Raw genomic sequence first — 18,021 nt, forward strand, 5'->3', positions numbered from 1 at the left:
GGTGGAGAACAGAGTTTAGGGTGGAGAAGAGGACACGTGGGTTGTGAGAGTTTAAGGTAATTATATCAGAGAAGAATTTTGATTTAGCAGCTTTTACTGCTTTCTGATAACGGCGCCAACTCTCGTTAAGTATCTGGAAAGAGACCTGCAGCCTGTCTTTCCTCCACTTTCGTTCCGCCCTCCTACATTGCTGCCTAACGGCCTTGGTGACGTCATTCAGCCAAGGTTCTGCTTTGATTTTTGATTTTTTGGTTTTAACAGGTGTGACATGATCCATAGCCTTTAAGCAGACAAAGTTGAACTGGGATGTCAGCTCCTCAGTGGTGGTGAGAAACACTGGGGCCTGAATTATCATTTCAGAGTTATAAACATCTGTAAAATGTGCGGCAGTGAAGTGGTTAATGGTCCGAGTTCTACATGCAGGAATGCACGGCTTAGGAGTTAGATGGGGGAGGGTGAACTCAAACCGGACTGGCATGTGGTCTGAGAAAACATTATCACCAATAACAAGATTATTAAGTCATATCATGAGTTAAAACAAGGTCCAGTGTATGACCATGTTCTTGGGTGGGGCCGTTTACATGCTGAGTTAAATTAAATGAGTCCAATAGATCTAAAAAGTCCTTAACCAAGGGCTTCTCAGGACAGCACACGTGCAAATTAAAGTTCCCAATAATGAAAACATGCTCATATTTTGGTGTGATTTCAGCCAAGAAGTCAGAAAACTAATTTATGAAATCCTTAGATCGAGGTGGGCGGTAGACGAGTGCAAATAACATTGCAGGTGAATGTCCGAGTTCAAAGACGCTCAGCTCAAAGCTGGCGCGGGAAACTGGGATGGGCAGTTGTTTACAGTCAAAAGTGGATTTGAATATTGTTAATAATCCACCACCATGCCGGCCTGATGGCCGCGGGGCGTTAAAATACAAACAGTTCGGTAACAGTAATTCCGTCAAGGCGCTGGACTCACACGGAGACTTCCAAGTCTCTGTGATGCACAGAAAGTCCAAATCGTGCTCTTGAAAGTAGTCCCTGAGGATAAAAGTTTTGTTGGTAACAGATCTTGCGTTGACCAAACACATCCGGATACTGTCGAAAGTGGAGCTAGCAGCGGTGGAGCTAGCTAATGGCCGCAGGTTTTCAATAATAGCCCCTCCAGGTCGGTCCGAGCTGCACACCGGCTGACAACTCACGTTGTTACCTGGTCCGGGCACACAGGAGAGGAAGATGCAGCGCGCAGAGTTTTCAGCTTCACCAGCTGACCAGCACGTTTTCCCCGGCGTCTGAAGCGATATCTCCAGGCAGGGAGGTGAGGAGCGCAGCGAAGGTAAGCTGGCACGTCCGCCAGCAGGGGGGGGGGGGGGGGTGTCCAGAGGTATGCTCATATTTTTCCAAATAAGCGACTTCAGTGACAGAAAAATGTAGTGAATGTGGGGGTCAGCTTTGCTGTTGCTTCACTACTAATTAATTATTCTTAAAGCTAGTTCAAGCACAAAGAATATTAATTATTTAAATACATTGGATTCTTTCTTTTTCGAGTTAAACTAATGCCATGTGACCGAGCTAACTGTGAGGATTGTTAATCAGTGACATGAGACGCCATTTTTCTTTGACCCATCAGAATAAATGCGGTCAGTTATTTAACAGAATCAAAATTTAACATCAAAACATGTACACATTGATTTGCCGATCTGGTTCTGATTAATAAAAACTTGGCACGCTTTACTAACAAGACAACAGAACATTTCTGAAGGCATCTAGATTACTGGCAAAATAAAAAGTTTAAAGGAAGGAATGGAAAAGTTTAAAAGTAGATGGATGGAGGAAGATGTATGTTGTTGACAAGAATTAACACGCTTCTTCCAACACCAGCTCAAACCCCCGGTACACTCGGTGCGTGACGACTTGTTACCTTTGCAGAAGATGAATCAGCTCCGGTACAGGGTCCATTTCAACGCTACCTTTCCAGCGTCTCCGATTAAAGCGGCTGGTCATTGTCAGAAGTCGTGACGATTTACTCCGTACAACAGAATAAGCTTCCTTAGAAGTTGTAGGGCGTTACGCCTGGGTGAGTTCACAGCGAGGCGCTGTAACTCCGGCTGGGATGGACTGACCCTCGTCTCACGGTCAAATCCATCAGCTATTGATTAAATCGGAAAGTTCCTCAGGAACTCTCAGGAAGACTTCAGTCAAAGACTGAAGAAGACTGAAGACTCAGAAGACTCGAGAAGACTCCATGAAAGACTTTAGGAAGACTCCGGTCAAAGACTGACTAGTTCCAGCAAGTGTTGACTTTTAAAGAGTCCTCACTTCCGGTCACTTGGTACTTCCTGATTGGTTGAAACAACCAACAGGGGGGTGTTTCAGTGATGTCAGAGGGTTATTAAAAGTCAAGAGAGGCTGCAGGAATGTTTAGGAACGATTAGTACAGACAGAGAAATGTCATGGCGAAGTGAGACAAACGCAGATGCCAGTTGAAGTTAGTTACCGTCTGCTAGGTTTAAAAACAAGACACTTGGTTCTAATAACTCATTTTCTGACTGTCTCTGACTTTCGACCGACATCACTACTTCTCATTCAGACAGAAGATCAAAATGCATAATTACTTTGTAAATAGACATTTAAAATGATTTCTAACTTTAATAAGGTTTAAAAATCATTAATACTGTTTCACAGTTGATTTAAAGTGAGTGGTTCACTTCAACATTTAGAAATGGTATGAACTAAGCACACTTTGATTATCAAGATATTCTAAAATAGTAATGATAATGAAAAAAAGAAGAGTGTTCTTTCAATTGATTAATTCAGGATACAATTAAACAGTCTCTGGATGAGCTAATTTGTATTTCTGGATTCAAATCAATGAAATAACAGTTCCTGTTCCTTGAAGGTCTTCAGTGACAGATTGTTGTCGGAGGCCTAGTTCACTACAAAAACGAAGATTCAAAAGTTGTTGTCTGTCATACACCAGCAGAGAGTTGATGTCACAGATGTGAAATGCAAAAAAACAAAAATAATCCGAACACCATCAGCAGAGGTGGATTGCAAGCAATGTACACGGGCGCCATCTTACCGGAAGTCACTATGTTCCTCCCTCTTTTGGAAATAGGTGCTGACTACAGCCATTTCCATTTTCTTGGCATAATCCACCACCATCTGTCCTTCCTGGTTTCTTTCCTTGACACCAAACCTACCCATCACTTCCTCATCCCCTCTGTTTCCTTCACCAACATGTCCATTCAGGTTTGTTCCGATCACTCTTTCCTCCCTGGGAATACGCTCTATCACTTCATCCATATCTTTCCAAAATGTAGCTTTCTCCTCCCCATCACATTCAACCTGTGGAGCATAACCACTGACGATGTTTAGCATCAGACCTTCTACATCTACCTTCAGGCACATCACCCTATCTGACACTCTTCACCTCTACTACATTCTTTGCCAACTCCTCCTTCAAGACCATCCCTACTCCATTTCTCCTTCTATCCACACCATGGTAAAACAGTTTGAACCCTGCTCCTATGCTGCAAGCCTTTCTGTCCTTCCACTTGGTCTCTTGGACACATAAAACATCTACCTTCCTTCTTTGCATCATGTTAGCTGCTCTCTACCTTTGCCTGTCATTGTCCCTACATTTAGAGTTGCAACCCCCAGTCCTACATTTTTCACTTTCCTCTTTGTCGTCTGTCTCCTGACACGTTTCCCTCCTCGTGGTCTTTGAATAACGGTAGCACAATTGCCGCTGGCACCCTGTTTGTCAACAGCACCGGTGGCAGTCGTTGTTAGCCCGGGCCTTGACCGATCATGTAGGGTTTCACTTTGATTAACTTGCATGGTTTTGGCAAAAGTGTTTTACATTAGATGCCATTCCTGACACAACCTTCACCATTTACCTGGGCTTGGGACTGGCACAAGATACACTGGCGTGTGCTCCCTAGTTGCTGGTGGAAACAAACATTGCAATTTACGATTAAAAAAAATCCTCGATGGTCAAACTTACTCTTCTGTGAGCTATTGTGTGCCTACTAAAATGGTGGTTAGCGACAAAGTGCTCGGATGTGTTGCATCACATGAGAACTATGTATAAACTATCATTATCACCATTCCTGGTGAGGCATTAGATACACTTCAGTGTAAATCCTATAAAGAAATCATTGATGGTTTCAGAAAGCTGGCAGAAGTGGACTGTACTACTATATTAGTTGTCAAAATACAAAATGCTAGCTATGGTATATGGGTAAAACCTTATCCCTTTCTCATGGGCATGACCTACAGTATATGGGTACAAAATATATAGTTTTTACCTTAACATAAATTTCACAAAAGAGTTGCGTATGTGTAGTGATCAACTAAATTTGCAGGAAATTCTTGGTATAGTTGGAAGTGTCAGGGTTTAAACTTAAGTGTACAGTAGTCCCCCGATTATCTCTGGGGTTACTATCCAAGCACACCCGCTGAAACCACACACCCAGTGAAAAACTGCAAAGTACGAATGCTATATTTTAGTATTTATATATATTTTAAGGCTTTACAAACCCTTCCCACACTCTTGCAATGTTCTAAACGTTTAAACTTACATAATTTTAACAACATACATATATATACTGTACACCGTGTTTAATTTGAGCCGGATCCTTCTGGAACAAAATCCGGAACCTCTCTTATTATAATGGGGTGCGTTCCGGTATCTTCGTTTCTGCTCAGTGGTTAGCACTGTTGCCTTACAGCAAGATGGTTATGGGTTCAATCCCTGGACCTGGAGTCTTTCTGTGTGGAGTTTGCATGGTCTTCTCATGCTTGCGTGGGTATTCTCCAGGTACTCCAGTTTCCTCCCACAGACCAAAAACATGCATGTTGGGCTGCCTTCAGGCCCAGGCCTCCCTTGCAAAAGCGATCTGTGATCTCAATGGGATGTGCCTGGTTAAATAAAGGTTAATAAATAAATAAATAAATAACTCTCAGGCTTATTAATAATAAAGTTATGAACAAATATGACTGTCTTAAATGAGTAAAATGTAATGGTACACACAAAATGTATGAAGAAAACATCTACATAAAACGTAGCTGTTTAACAACCCATTAAAATACACCAAAATGTAGGAAATGGCATCTACTTTGTTCAAAATTTCTGGGGGAGGGAACTGAATATTTGTTCAATATTCCGACTCAGTTCGTTTCTGCAGACTATCCTGCAGTGATGAAGTCCACAAATCAGTCCTTTAAACTCTTAAACCTACTAATTTTAAAAACATATTTATATGTAGCTACTAAAATTTACTTACACGGGCTCTGCAAAACAACAACAGCATGTTGTTACAATTACAAAATGGCAACACTTTTTTTAATATGTACAATACATCCACAAACCACAATAGAGCGAGTCCACCAAAGTCGAACTGCAAAGTAGCGAGGGACTACTGTTAACTACTGTTAGTAATTAACTGGCCTTCTCGATCATTTGAGTGAACTATGCTTTTTATTTTTTATATTGCATAAAGTGTAGTTTCCTCAAGGTGGCCAAAGATTAATCTATGGTAGCAAAATCCACCATTGGCAGCCTCTTCTTGTGCCATTGCACCTGATGGTGAATAAAATTGCTCCCTTTGCTTTCCAATATTTGTCACTGCACTGTCTCAGACAAGCAAAAAAAAATCTGCCTCTGTTCTTGTGCAATTCCTACCCATTTGAATATCTTGCACCAAAAACATCAATGTTAACTTGCATTGCCAGTTCAATTCCAGTCTAGAAAACCACTCATCTCAAAACTGCAAACTTTCGCTATTCAAATCCCTCAGTGAGGGGAACAGTGGCATACCGCTTGTCCTTAACACATGATGGTGCTACAACTACATACTTGTAAAGAAGGAAACTGGATTTAAAAAATATATATATATATTTTTTTTGGTTCTTGAAGATGTATCACGCCATTCGAAAGGTGTCTTCTGTATGAATCATTGAGAAGTTTTACTCTTATAGGCTTGCTGTTGGACAATTGCTCTTAAAGGACTGTTGAAGTCATCTGAGAGTTATTTGCGTATTCTTTAAGTGACTCTTGACATTTTTGGATCAATTACCAACTTGATTAATTTGTGAAGTGTAAATCAATCCAGTGCAGCAAGAAGAGCTCCTCAGGTCAAGACATGACCCTTCAGCTATTTTTCAAGGTTAAAGGATACTTTTGAGAACCACAACATGTACACTTTAAATAGAGAAATAGTTTGAGAGAAGAAGAAAAAGTAAACTAAATAGAATGTTAATTAATCCCCTATTAATTTTGTGAGTTTACTCACTTAGGAAAAAGCAACAAGGTATCTTTTTTTTATGGTAACCATCCATTTTCTTTGACTTCCCTATTGTTGGGTTGCAGAGGCAACAAGTCCAGGAGGGAAAACCAGACATCACTCTCACTAGTGTCACTTATTCCACCTGGAGGATCCCAAGACATTCCCAGTCCAGAGAGTAAACACAATCCCTTCAGCAAGTTCCCACAGGGCAGAACTGGGAGGTTCTCAGAATGCATCCTAATCAGATGCCCAAACCACTTCAGCTAACTTGTGGCAACCGTGGTCGAAATTGTCTTAAATTGTTGAGAGATTTTCATTTTAACAAAGAGAAATGGACTGTCACATAAAAAAATACATAAGGTTACTATTGTAAATATGTTGATGAAGGAAAAAAATGTATTGCTCACCAACTAAAATCCATCTTGGTATTTGCCGTAAAAAACCTTTGTTGACAAAGAGCAAGTTTTTTTTAAGGTGATCACACATATTTCAGCAAGGATTTTGGCCATTTAACTGAAAGTTGTACATCCTCTTTGACTTGGCAACTTGAAACTTCAGCTTTCTCTACAGATTTTCTGTATGCATTAAGGTCAGACAGTAGGCCAATAGGCCATTCCGTGACCTTAAATTTTGTTTCATACTCTGCAAGAACCAAGAAAATAGTTTTTCTCAAGGTGTCAAAAACAAAGTGCCTTCTGCTCAGGACAATATATATTTCACAGAACTGAGAAGTCCTCAAAGTAAGAATGTCATTTCAAAATTTCCACAAAAGCTTTTCTACAAATCTGTATCCACTTTAAATTTCTTGCAAATCACAGTAGTTGTCAAACACTAAACAAGAAAAAAGTTCTGCCCAAATGATGTATCAAGAAGAAGATGTAATCACTTCAAAATCAGCGTTGTGAGAAAAAAAATGGTGTCATTCTTTTCTTGCAGCCCCGAGAACGAGAACAATTTTCTAGGTTTTTGTTGTTCTCTTCTGGGGGACCTCAAGGCATTCCCAGGTCAACCGAGAAACATATAGTCTCTCCAGCGTCTTGGGTCTTCCCCGGGGTCTCTTCCCAGTCGGACATGCCCAAAGCACCTCCCTAGGGAGGCACCCAGGAGGCATCCTTACCAGATGCCCGTACCACCTGGTTCCTCTTGATGTGGAGGAGCAGCGGTTCTACTCCGAGTCTCTCCCGAATAACTGAACTTCTCACCATATCTCTAAGGGAGAGTCCGGCTACCCTGCGGAGAAACTCATTTCAATCGTCTGTATCTGCAATCTCCTTCTTTCGGTCACTACTCAGAGCTCGTGACCATAAGTGAGGGTAGGAACATAGACCCACCAGTAAATGGAGAGCTTTGCCTTACAGTTCAGCTCCCTCTTCACCACAACGGACTGGTACAGAGTCCACAATACTGCAGACGCTGCACAAATCCATCTGTCAATCTCACGCTCCATCTTCCCTCACTTGTGAACAAAACCTTGAGATATTTGAACTCCTCCACTTGAGGTAGAACGTCACCCTTGACCTCAAGAGAGCAATCCACCCTTTTCCGATTGAGGACCATGGCCTCAGATTTGGAGGTGCTGATTCTTATCCCAGCTGCTTCACACTCGGCTGCAAACTGCTCCAGTGAGAGCTGAAGATCACGGCACGATGATGCCAATAAGACCACATCATCTGCAAAGAGCAGAGATGGAATCCTGAGGCCACCAAAACGGAATCCCTCCGCCCCTTGCTGCACCAAGAAATTCTGTCCATAAAAGTTATGAACAGAATCTATGACAATTGGTGGTTGTCATTTTGCTAAGTGTCTAGACCTACTGTCCTTTTAGAAGCTTGAACACATACCAAACTTTCCCCAGGAGAGATTAGTGGTCACACTGCAAATATCGGATCCCAGAAGCTAATTTAACTATGCCCATTTCACATTTTGGGACAATCACACACAAAAGTTCTGCCAGACCTTGTGTCATGAAGGGGCTCTCGTAGCTCTTTGGGGACCAAAACGGGGTCAATTTGGTTGCAAAATTGTGTCAAAGAGAGCAGGGTTTTTTTTTTTTACTTTCTCACACATTTTAAATTTAGCTTTAATATGCTCCTTCTTTGACCACTTCTGTGTTGACTTGGTATGTTTTGGATCATTGTTATGCTGAAATCCCCATCCTCAACCCATTCTCAGCATTTTGGCTAAGAGAATAAGATTTTTGTCCAATACTTTACAGTACATGGCCCCATCTGTTGGCTTTTCAATGCAGTGAAGTTGTCTGGTACACTTGGCGAAAAACAGCCTTAAACATGATACACAGCATGGCTTTGGGGAAAGTGTTATTTGGGTATTATTCTGTAATTCCAATCACAGCAGGTGAATTTGTTGCCAAAGAGCTCAATTTTTATCTTATCTGACTACAACATTTTCTCCAAACCTGCCTTTGAACCATTTACATTTTCACTGGTAAACTTAAGATGAGTTGTAATGGACTGAAATATTGCAGTGCCTTCAAAGTTCCCCTGCTCAAGACATCATAGTATGTTACCAATTGTGTTCGTACTGACTGTGGTCCCAACTTCCATCAAATTATTAACAAGCTCCTGTGTAGTTATGGGCTACATACGATCACCTTTTTTATGATCATCTTTACTCCATGAGGAACGTCTTGCACGGAGTTCTAGACTGACGGCAGTTGATGATCGTTTGAATTTTTTTCTATTTCTGAATAATCACACCAATAGTCACAGTCTCACCAAATGCTTACCTGGTTGTCTTGTGGCCCATTCCAGTCTTGAGTAGATCTACTAATTTGTCTCATCTTTTAACAGCTTTTTATTTTTGCCTATGGGGGTGGAGAGGGTGAAATGGAAGAAATTCATCTTTCATCCTGCGCTTAATTAGTGTCCACTAATTCATCCTAGACAGTTTTAAACATATTCAAGGATTCAACGTTCTTCATTTGTCATTCACAGTACATGTGGTGCATGTGGTGGAATGAAATTGTGTACACAGGGTCGCAGTTACATCCAACAAAAGTAATACAATGTAAAAGGAAAAAACAATAATAAGATCTAAGATATGAACTAAGAAAAATGTTAACTAAAAACACACTACGCACTAATAGCATAAAAACAATACGTCGATCAGCAGCACGAACATGAGTCTGTGTGAGCAGGTGAGTACGAATGAACACAGCAGCATGAAATAAGTCTGCAGCATGGTGATTTTTTTTCACAGTGATTATCCTGGTTAGAGATTCATGAGTCTAACAGCCTCATGGTAGAGGCTGTTCCCCAGTCTTGTGATTCTACATTTAATGCTCCTCAACCTCCTTCCTGAGGGGAGCAGGGCAAAAAGTGTGTGTGCTGGGTGAGTGGGGTCCTTCATGATGCAGGTGGCTCTCTTCCTACATCTGGAGGTGTAGATGTCTGTGATAGTGGGGAGGCTGACTCCAACAGTCTTCTGTGCAGCCTTCACCACTCTCTGCAAAGCTTTTTTTTTTTTGCAGCTGTGCAGCCTCCATGCCACACATTGATGCTGGATCACAGGATGCTCTCCACTGCACCCCTGTAGAAGGAGGTGAGGACTGAGCTTCCCAAACCAGCTCTCCTCAGCCGTCTGAGGAAGTAGAGTCTCTGATGTGCTTTCTTGATCAGGCTGGTGGTAAACATACTAACAAGCTGAAAATTTGGATGTCTGAAATGGCCATATACCTGTTGATTGCAGAGTTTTGGCTGAGTTGTAGGTAACCAAACACATAATTTGACTCGGCGTCATGAAAATCAATGTGCTACTTTTGCAAAATCAACGGAGAAGTAAATAATTCTTCTCTTGTGGATTACTTCATTCTTTCTCAAATCATTTACCTTATTTGTTCAAAATTTATATGCTGCAGTCAAGTATTCCCCACACTGCATGCTAAAACAACTCTAGATTAAAAAGAAAAATAGCCACAGGTGTTCCATATCAAGTGCCTATAATGATACCTTAATGACTCATCAGGTAATTTCAGACTTATTTTTTGACACAAGTGCCTAAAATGCCTTTCATGTTGTTTGGCATAGTAAACAACTGCTTAACACCACCTAACTGACACAAAGGAGAATAATGGGTTAGGGACTCACTGGTGACTTTAATGATTTCTTCAGTGTGATAGTCCTAACTATGACAGAAGCATAACAGGCCCCGCAAACTCTGTCCGAAGGGGTGAAATTTGCTCTTATTGATGTAGTTGCGTGACGAAAATTGTCATTTTGTTCTCAAAGTAGCTTTGCCCACTCTTCTCGACACAAGACCTAGACTGACTTTTTTTCTAACAGGTGTACGTGCCAAGTATTGTGTGATTGGTCACAAGTTTGTGGGCAGGTTACTCAAAGCGTAAATGCACTCTGACATTCAGCTGTATGACTCTTAAAACATACTAAATTATTATAGTAAAAATGGACAAAAACTCCTGGATGGAGATCATGTAGACAGTGTGTTTGGAAGAGTCTGTCTACTGAAAAGTGCAGTGCTTTCTTCATGATAGATTTTTGGTCAAATGGCGACTGCAGGGATGGAGTGGAGACTCTGGCAGGAAGAAACCTGTGCAGTGATGTATACTAAAGCGGGAGGGGTTTCTTAAGAGCTCTGTTCCTTTGTGTCATGGATTATGAAAGATGTGTACAAAAACTAATGTCCCACAGCGACATGACCGCAAGCGGACTGGCTTTGAATGGAGTATGCAGGGCCCTTAAGACAGTCTGTCTGTCATTAGAAGAGGTCAAGTGTTTTGGACAAGATGTGAAGTATCTAAAAACCTTTAAAGGGTAGTCCGTTGTCCTTTTGTATTTTTATAGATTTAAATATTTTGGATTACCATGACCTTGATGACCCAAGTTGGCTCCAGGTCTGTCCTTCTCGTACCATTCCACTTGTCCTTACCTATGTGTTTTGTGTTAACACCAAACCCATCCCAATTTTTGTGATGTTGGCGGAGGGTGAAGAGAACACTGCCTATGTTGTTCAGTCTGAAGGAAGATTTTTTTTGTATTGTTGAAATAACATATTAAAGTAATGGGAGATAGGTGGTGCAGTTGGTAGAGCTGCCAAATCTCAAGAAGGTTGCAGATCCAATCTATGTGGAGTTTGTATGTTCTCGCTGTGCATGTGTGGGTTTTCTTCAGGTACTCCAGTTTCCTCCCACAGACAACAAAACAAGCATGTTAGGCTAATTGGTAACTCGAAATTGTCCCTAGGTGTGAGTGAGTGTGAATGGTTGTTTTTCTCTATGTGGCCCTGCGACAGACTTATGACCTGACCAGTGTGTGTCCCACCTCATGCACAGTGACTGCTGGATATGGACACCAGTGACCCCATGACCTGGAAAGTAAGAAGTGGGTAAAAGATGATGGATGCACTAGATGGGAAACTATTTATTACCTCATATTTTTACTTTAAATTTTCAAGGTAAATCTAAAAGGCACAAAAGTATAAAGATGCACAGTGTTGGAGATAGAGGATTGTATTTTTTAAGTTTTAAGAAAAATGAGTCTTTTTTATTTTTAAGAAAATGTCAGATTGGTGGAAAAACAATGATACTGATGTGTATAGAAAACTATTGACATAGCCAGTAGTTACTTGGTGCATGGAGGTCCCCACTCTGCATCACACACTTAAAAGAAATAAGTCTAATGTGGATGGGAAAATGGGGTCTCTGAAATTCCTTGTTGTTGGTTAAAACAAACCTCTACTTGTGGTTCCCCCACACTTCAAACCTTCTCGCCAACTCAGCTTTGTGACTACCTCTTTGACCTTTCAGAGTTGTAATGTTATGACTTTAAGCTTCATACTACCATGGTCATTACATAATGCACAAAAAATTAGTATTTCAGGTACAGCTTGAAAGTGCACTGTGAAAGGGACTAAACCAATTACTCAATTCTGGTCCTTGAGGTACAGTGTTCTGCATGCTTTAGATGTGCTTGGTCTATGTTTTTTTATATTGGAAAACAGCATTAGTTTGGCATACTGTTCTCATTGTTAGCCACTGCAAAACATGCACACACCATCGTTCTACTTAATAAATGAAAAAGGTCCCAGAGTTAATTTATATACAGTTTATTTATTGACATTAGAATCTGATCTAAACCGATTTCGGCTAAGAACTTATTAGTTTTTATACAGCTAAAGTGCCACCACCAAGCCACATCTTTGTTACTTTAAAAGACACAGCATTGTTTCCCCTAGTACTTGCCTTGGGAGGGCACTCGTCTCTTCTGAGTTTTTGTGGATGGGGAGTGAGAAGTGTAGCTCTTTGTTAGTAGGGCGCCCTCCTTGGATAATGGTAGGGGAAACGCTGGAAATGGAAATGGAACCATATCAGTGTGTGAAAAAAAAAACTTTACTGGTAAAAATATTCAGGTTGGTAGTTTAGGCTTACTTTGCTCACATTTTCTGTACTTGCATAAACTCGTTCAGGGTCCCAGGGACCTGTTGCCTATATTAACAGTCTATGGGCAAGAGTCAGAGTACATCCTGGACAGGCAGGTAGTCCATCATGAGGCCAACACAGAAACCATTACAAGACAGACAGCCATGCACATGGTGGTATAATCTATAGCACCCCAGTTTTACTTTTTTCCTCCCTCTCTCTTTTTCTCTTCAATGACTAGCACCATGACAACCATCTGCAATCTACACAGCATTCGCTTTGTGTAGGAGTCGAGGATTGGCAGACCTCAAACTTCCATCACAAGCTCCTTTGGTATTGTATTCCTCAGAAATACCAGTGAGCACAACTAAAAACCCATATGGATATCCTTATTGTTAATCTTACTCAACCAATTCCTTTCTTTAAAAAAAAAAAAAAAATAGTTACATTTTGTCCACTTAACATAAATTATATTCACCTTTGACTTTAAGCATTGCCAAGAAGCCCTTCAAACTAGTTCTTGTTGAACATACTCCAACATAACAAAATATATATTTTTCGGAGACTTCTTCTTGTATGTAGGCTAGCTACTTCTGGGCTGTAACCAGTGCATGAATGATGCTAATAAATTTAGCCCATATGTGAGGAGTGAGATAATGCAGAGAAAAACTGCTTTCCATAAAGAATACAAGTGGGAGAGTGGTGTCTTGACGCCAGCTTAGTTTAGGATCAGACCCTTAAATTTGGAGTTGCACAGAGTGTCAGCATGCAGTCTGTGGCACAAGTAAGGTGTTTTACCATTGTCCATTCAAGTGAACTTCAGTGGTGTTCTTGTGTCAGTGTATTGGACAAATTGAACCATTGTGGGTCAAGAGGATCAACAGCATTGGGGTAATGGACCAAACACTGACAATGACACCAACCTAACCTATTAATTCACATGCGCGATGGCAAGCTGCAATTTATTAATTGACTACTACATATAAGGTTATTTTTTTTTACCTAGTTCAGTTTGAACAAAATATAGGAAACGTTTAAAATTCTACTGGTTTACTTCAGAGGTAGGGCAGCCAAATTGGAACCAGAAAGTTGCAGGTTCACCACTGTGCCACTAACCACTAACCACTCAGGCTGAGTTGTTAGAGTAGTCGTCCTCCAATGTGAGAGTTGAGGGTTTGATTTCACCACCAGTCACATGCTGAAGTGTCCCTGGGCAAGACACGGAACCCCTCATTGCCTCCGATGTGTGTCCCATCGGTGTATGAATGTGAACTAAAGCACTGATTAGTCTTGTACAGATGAAGTAGAGTGCTGTATGAATAGGTAAATAAGGGCACAGATTGTAGTGTAAAGTGCTTTTTGAGTATCTTTATAAGATTAAAAAGGTGCTAGTACAGTCCATTTACCATTTAACTCCCGCCATGCCCACGTGTTGTGGTGTCCTTGAGCAAGACATCTAATCCCTAATTGCTCCCGGGGCATTTACATAGCTTCCTACTGCTCCACCTGGGTGTATCTCACATATGATGGGTTAAATGTAGATAACTAATTTTGTCGTTCTATGAGAACATACAATGATGATAACGCAGCACCAGTTGGGGCCGCTGTGGTGTAGAGGTAGGGCAGCCGACTTGGGACCAAAAAGTCTCAGGTTCAATTCTCCACCATGCCCACATGCCGTGGTATCCTTGAGCAAGACACCCAATTCTTAACTGCTCCTGGGCGCCTACATAGCTGCCCACTACACCACCTGGGTGTATCCCATGCGTGATGGGTTAAATGCGGAGCACAAATTTCATCATTGTATAGAAACATACAATGATGACAACACATAGCACTTTTTAAAAAACAATAATTAGTAGACTACAAGTATAGAGTACACATTTAAACACATCAAATGTGTTAGAATTCTTGATTATATACCTTAATTTTTAGGAAGTAAAAACAATATGGCACCATGATTGCACCAGCTAGAACTGTACGGTTACAGGATATTAAACATCTGTTGGCTCCTGTTCTCTCTTTCAGCCAGTAGTGGGCTTTAGGTCTTTTTCCTTCTCCCTTTTGTATGTGCTCAATGGGACCTAGTTCTTGCACACACATAACCTGCTGAAGGGGGTTGTAAGTCTACCAGCAATAGAAAAGTTGGCGCCATTTTATGTCAAGTCCTGCACACAAAATGTATGTGTGCAATATAACCCTTTGGAAGCCTGGTACATCCAAAGAATTCAGCAGTCTAGTGCTTAAACGGATTCAGATGCAGCAGTAGCATACACAGAATGGCTATGACATTGCTCAGGGGGCACTCAGCTCTGAGAGGAATCCAGTGCTCTCTGAGTCACACCATCAAAAGAAATTGCAGTGCACTTGGTTTGCCTTTTACAATTATTGGCACAAGTTAAAAGTATATTAATTAATACACTGGATGATCTAGAATTATTTTATATTCTCATTTTTGGGAGGTAAAAATAATGGTGTGGTCCAAGTCCACCAGCTAGAACTATGTGGTTGCAGGATAAACATCAGCAAGCTTGCATTTTCTTTTTCGGCCAGTAGTAGGCTTGGGGATCTTTTTTCTTTTCTTCCTTTTTATGTGTTCTATAGATCTTGTTCTTGCACACATCTACTCTGCTGAAGGGAGTTATAAGTGTATCAGCAATAGAAAAGGTGGCACCATTTTATGGATCCAGCACACAAAATGGATGTGTGCAACTTAACCCATTGAATGCCAGGTACACCCAGAGAATTTGGAAGGCTGGTCTTATTGATTGAGCTCACAAACCTTTTTTCCCCCCAAATGACTGCAGATACTGCAATAGCATGCACAGAATGACTATGACAGTGCTGTGGTGGGGGGTTTACTAACACTGGGGAGAATTCCATTGGTCTCTAAGTCACATCAAAACAAACTGCATTGCCTTTGGTTTGGCTTTCATAATTATTAGCATGAGTAAAGTATCTGCACATTTAAGTACGTTGGGTGGTTTGGAATAATTGTCAACTTCTCGCAACATACAAATGATGTAGAATCAGAAGTGCATCAGCTAGAACTGTATTGTTACAGGATGATAAACATCTGTAAGCTTTCCATCTTTTAGCCAGAAGTAAGCTTAGAAATCTTTTTTTCCCTTTTGTATTTGTTCTATGGGACCTAGTTCTTGCACATGCCCACTGTGCTGTGGGGATTGAAGTGGACCAGCGCTAGAAAAAGTGGCGCCATTTTATGGCAAGTCCTGCACACAAAATGGACGTGTGCAACTTAACCCTTTAAATGCCAGGTACACCGACAGGAGTCTGCAGGTTGGTCTTGGAGCACAAATGCCTGCATATTCTGCAGTGCATACACAGAATGGTTATGAAAATGTTCAGGGGAAGACACTAAAGCCCTGGGGAGGACTGCAGTGATAGGTGGATTCACACCACCACCACCAGAAAGCAGTGACTGAGCCTCTGGAAAGACTGAGTCCAGGGTGCACCCGTCCGGGAGGAGTCGTGCCGCAGCCACCGCGCCGCCAAACTATGGTGGGGAGGGCGCCACGGAGCACGAAGGGGGCGGGGTTTCTGAGTTCCTTCACCTTGTTATTGGTTATACGCAGATGATTGTATAACACACGAAAGAGTTCGGTCTTATTGTCCATAAATGCGCTAATATAGTGAAAGTAGGCGGGGCCAAATGTAGCGTCTCAATCCGGGGATTTACATGTTTAGTAATCGTCGTGGCGCTAAGAAGCTCGCGAGGCTTTCTGATTAACCGTCAAACGTCGCCTCTATCCGTAAAAACTCGGGTTGGAGGAAAAGAAAAGGTCTCGAAGGTTTTCATCGAGAATAAAGAAGACGTCGAGAAAGGGGCAACCGGTTTCTCTCTATGCTTATAAACAAAGCCGACGTGTCGTGCACCGTGTTGCAACAGAGACGGATAAGAATATCTGCAAGCGAAGCGCACGAGAGCAACGCGGAGCTCTGATCTGGTAAGGACTGATGAAGCAGAAGCCATTAGCTGTTGTTGCCATGCTAGTTAGCTTCTTGCTTAGCAGGAAGCTAGCTCCTGCTAGGACATCGGCTAACGCCAGTGTAAAATGTTCAAACACGTGGCCGGAGTCTTAAAACGCACCGCAGCTGGGTTTATGAGTGTTTTCTTGAACTTATTTTGTGTGCAGTTGTTTGTTTTGTCCGATGTTCAGGTTGCAGGCTGGCCAGAACCACAACATCTAACTGACTGAGGGTATCAGAGAAGGGCAAACCGCTATCAATCAGATGGGTACACGGAGAGCTCATTTTATCTGCTCACTTTTGCATGAATTATCACGTACAACAAGCCCAATGTGTTTTACTCATGTGTCATTTTATTAAAATGTTTTCATGATATTGATAGATAATATTACGAGCAAAATAACTCACTTGGCACTTTTATGCCTAGTTTCCTGACAAATCTTTAGTCGTTAAACTGAATTTCTATCATTAATGACTATTGCCGAGTCCTGTGTTACCCTATTTCTGATTTTTGTTTTAGAGGATACATTTAAAATATTACCTATACAAATAAATGCATTATTTTTTAGCTGCTCCATTTGTTAACAAATTTAAATTAATTGATGAATAAAAGTGGTCGCCAAGTCTAGAAGTTGATTTTAAAAAAGTGATTGTGAAATGAGAAATTAATAAGTGGGATTTTACACTAGATGAAATCATTACAATCTGGATTACGCAAAAACAAAAAAATGCAGATGCTCTTAGATTCATATTGTTGATTGTCATTAGGGCTGCCCATTTATTCTAAAGCCTAATTTTTGAACAAACTTAGTGACACATCTCTTTTTTTATTATTTCAAATTACCTAAAGTACACACATTGTCACTAACCTTTTATTCTTATAACTTCTTGTATTTGAGCGTTAAAGCCATCGTAAAAATAATTTACTTACTGTCAATGTTGTTTGCGTTTGCCTTTATCATCATCTGTTTCTAAAGATTCCTCTCCCCAATCAATGACTGGCTCCATCTGACAGGTGTGCAGCAGAAGCTGACTGTGCCAAATAGCAGGTAGTCAGATGATGTTGCATACATCACCATGCTCCTTTGTGATGCCCCTCCAGCCTAATGTACTGTATTGGTGGAAAACTGGCAGATAAGTCCACATTTCTGTCATCTTTGCCGAGTTAGTCATAATATGCGCATCTGTATTGTCTCTGGAAGCTCTTACCACTTAATATTGTATTGTCCTTTAAGCATATAAATACAAAGTTTGACTGAACAAAGCTATCTATCTATCTATATATATATCTATATATATATATATATATCTATATATATATATATATATATATATATCTATATATCTATATAT

General features: G+C 40.9%; 1 long non-coding RNA gene across 1 annotated transcript in view; it reads left to right on the top strand.

Moving 5' to 3' along the window:
- The first annotated feature begins 16,348 nt into the window (after positions 1 to 16,348).
- The window catches only part of LOC119409491, a 52,060-nt gene continuing 50,387 nt past the window's right edge, over positions 16,349 to 18,021 (top strand). Inside the window, exon 1 of the long non-coding RNA XR_005186783.1 lies at positions 16,349 to 16,646. This is a non-coding gene — a long non-coding RNA (uncharacterized LOC119409491). The remainder of the gene's footprint in view (positions 16,647 to 18,021) is intronic.

Source organism: Nematolebias whitei, chromosome 5, assembly GCF_014905685.2.
Source record: "Nematolebias whitei isolate Nwh7 chromosome 5, NemWhi1, whole genome shotgun sequence".
NCBI classification, from domain to species: Eukaryota; Metazoa; Chordata; class Actinopteri; order Cyprinodontiformes; family Rivulidae; genus Nematolebias; species Nematolebias whitei.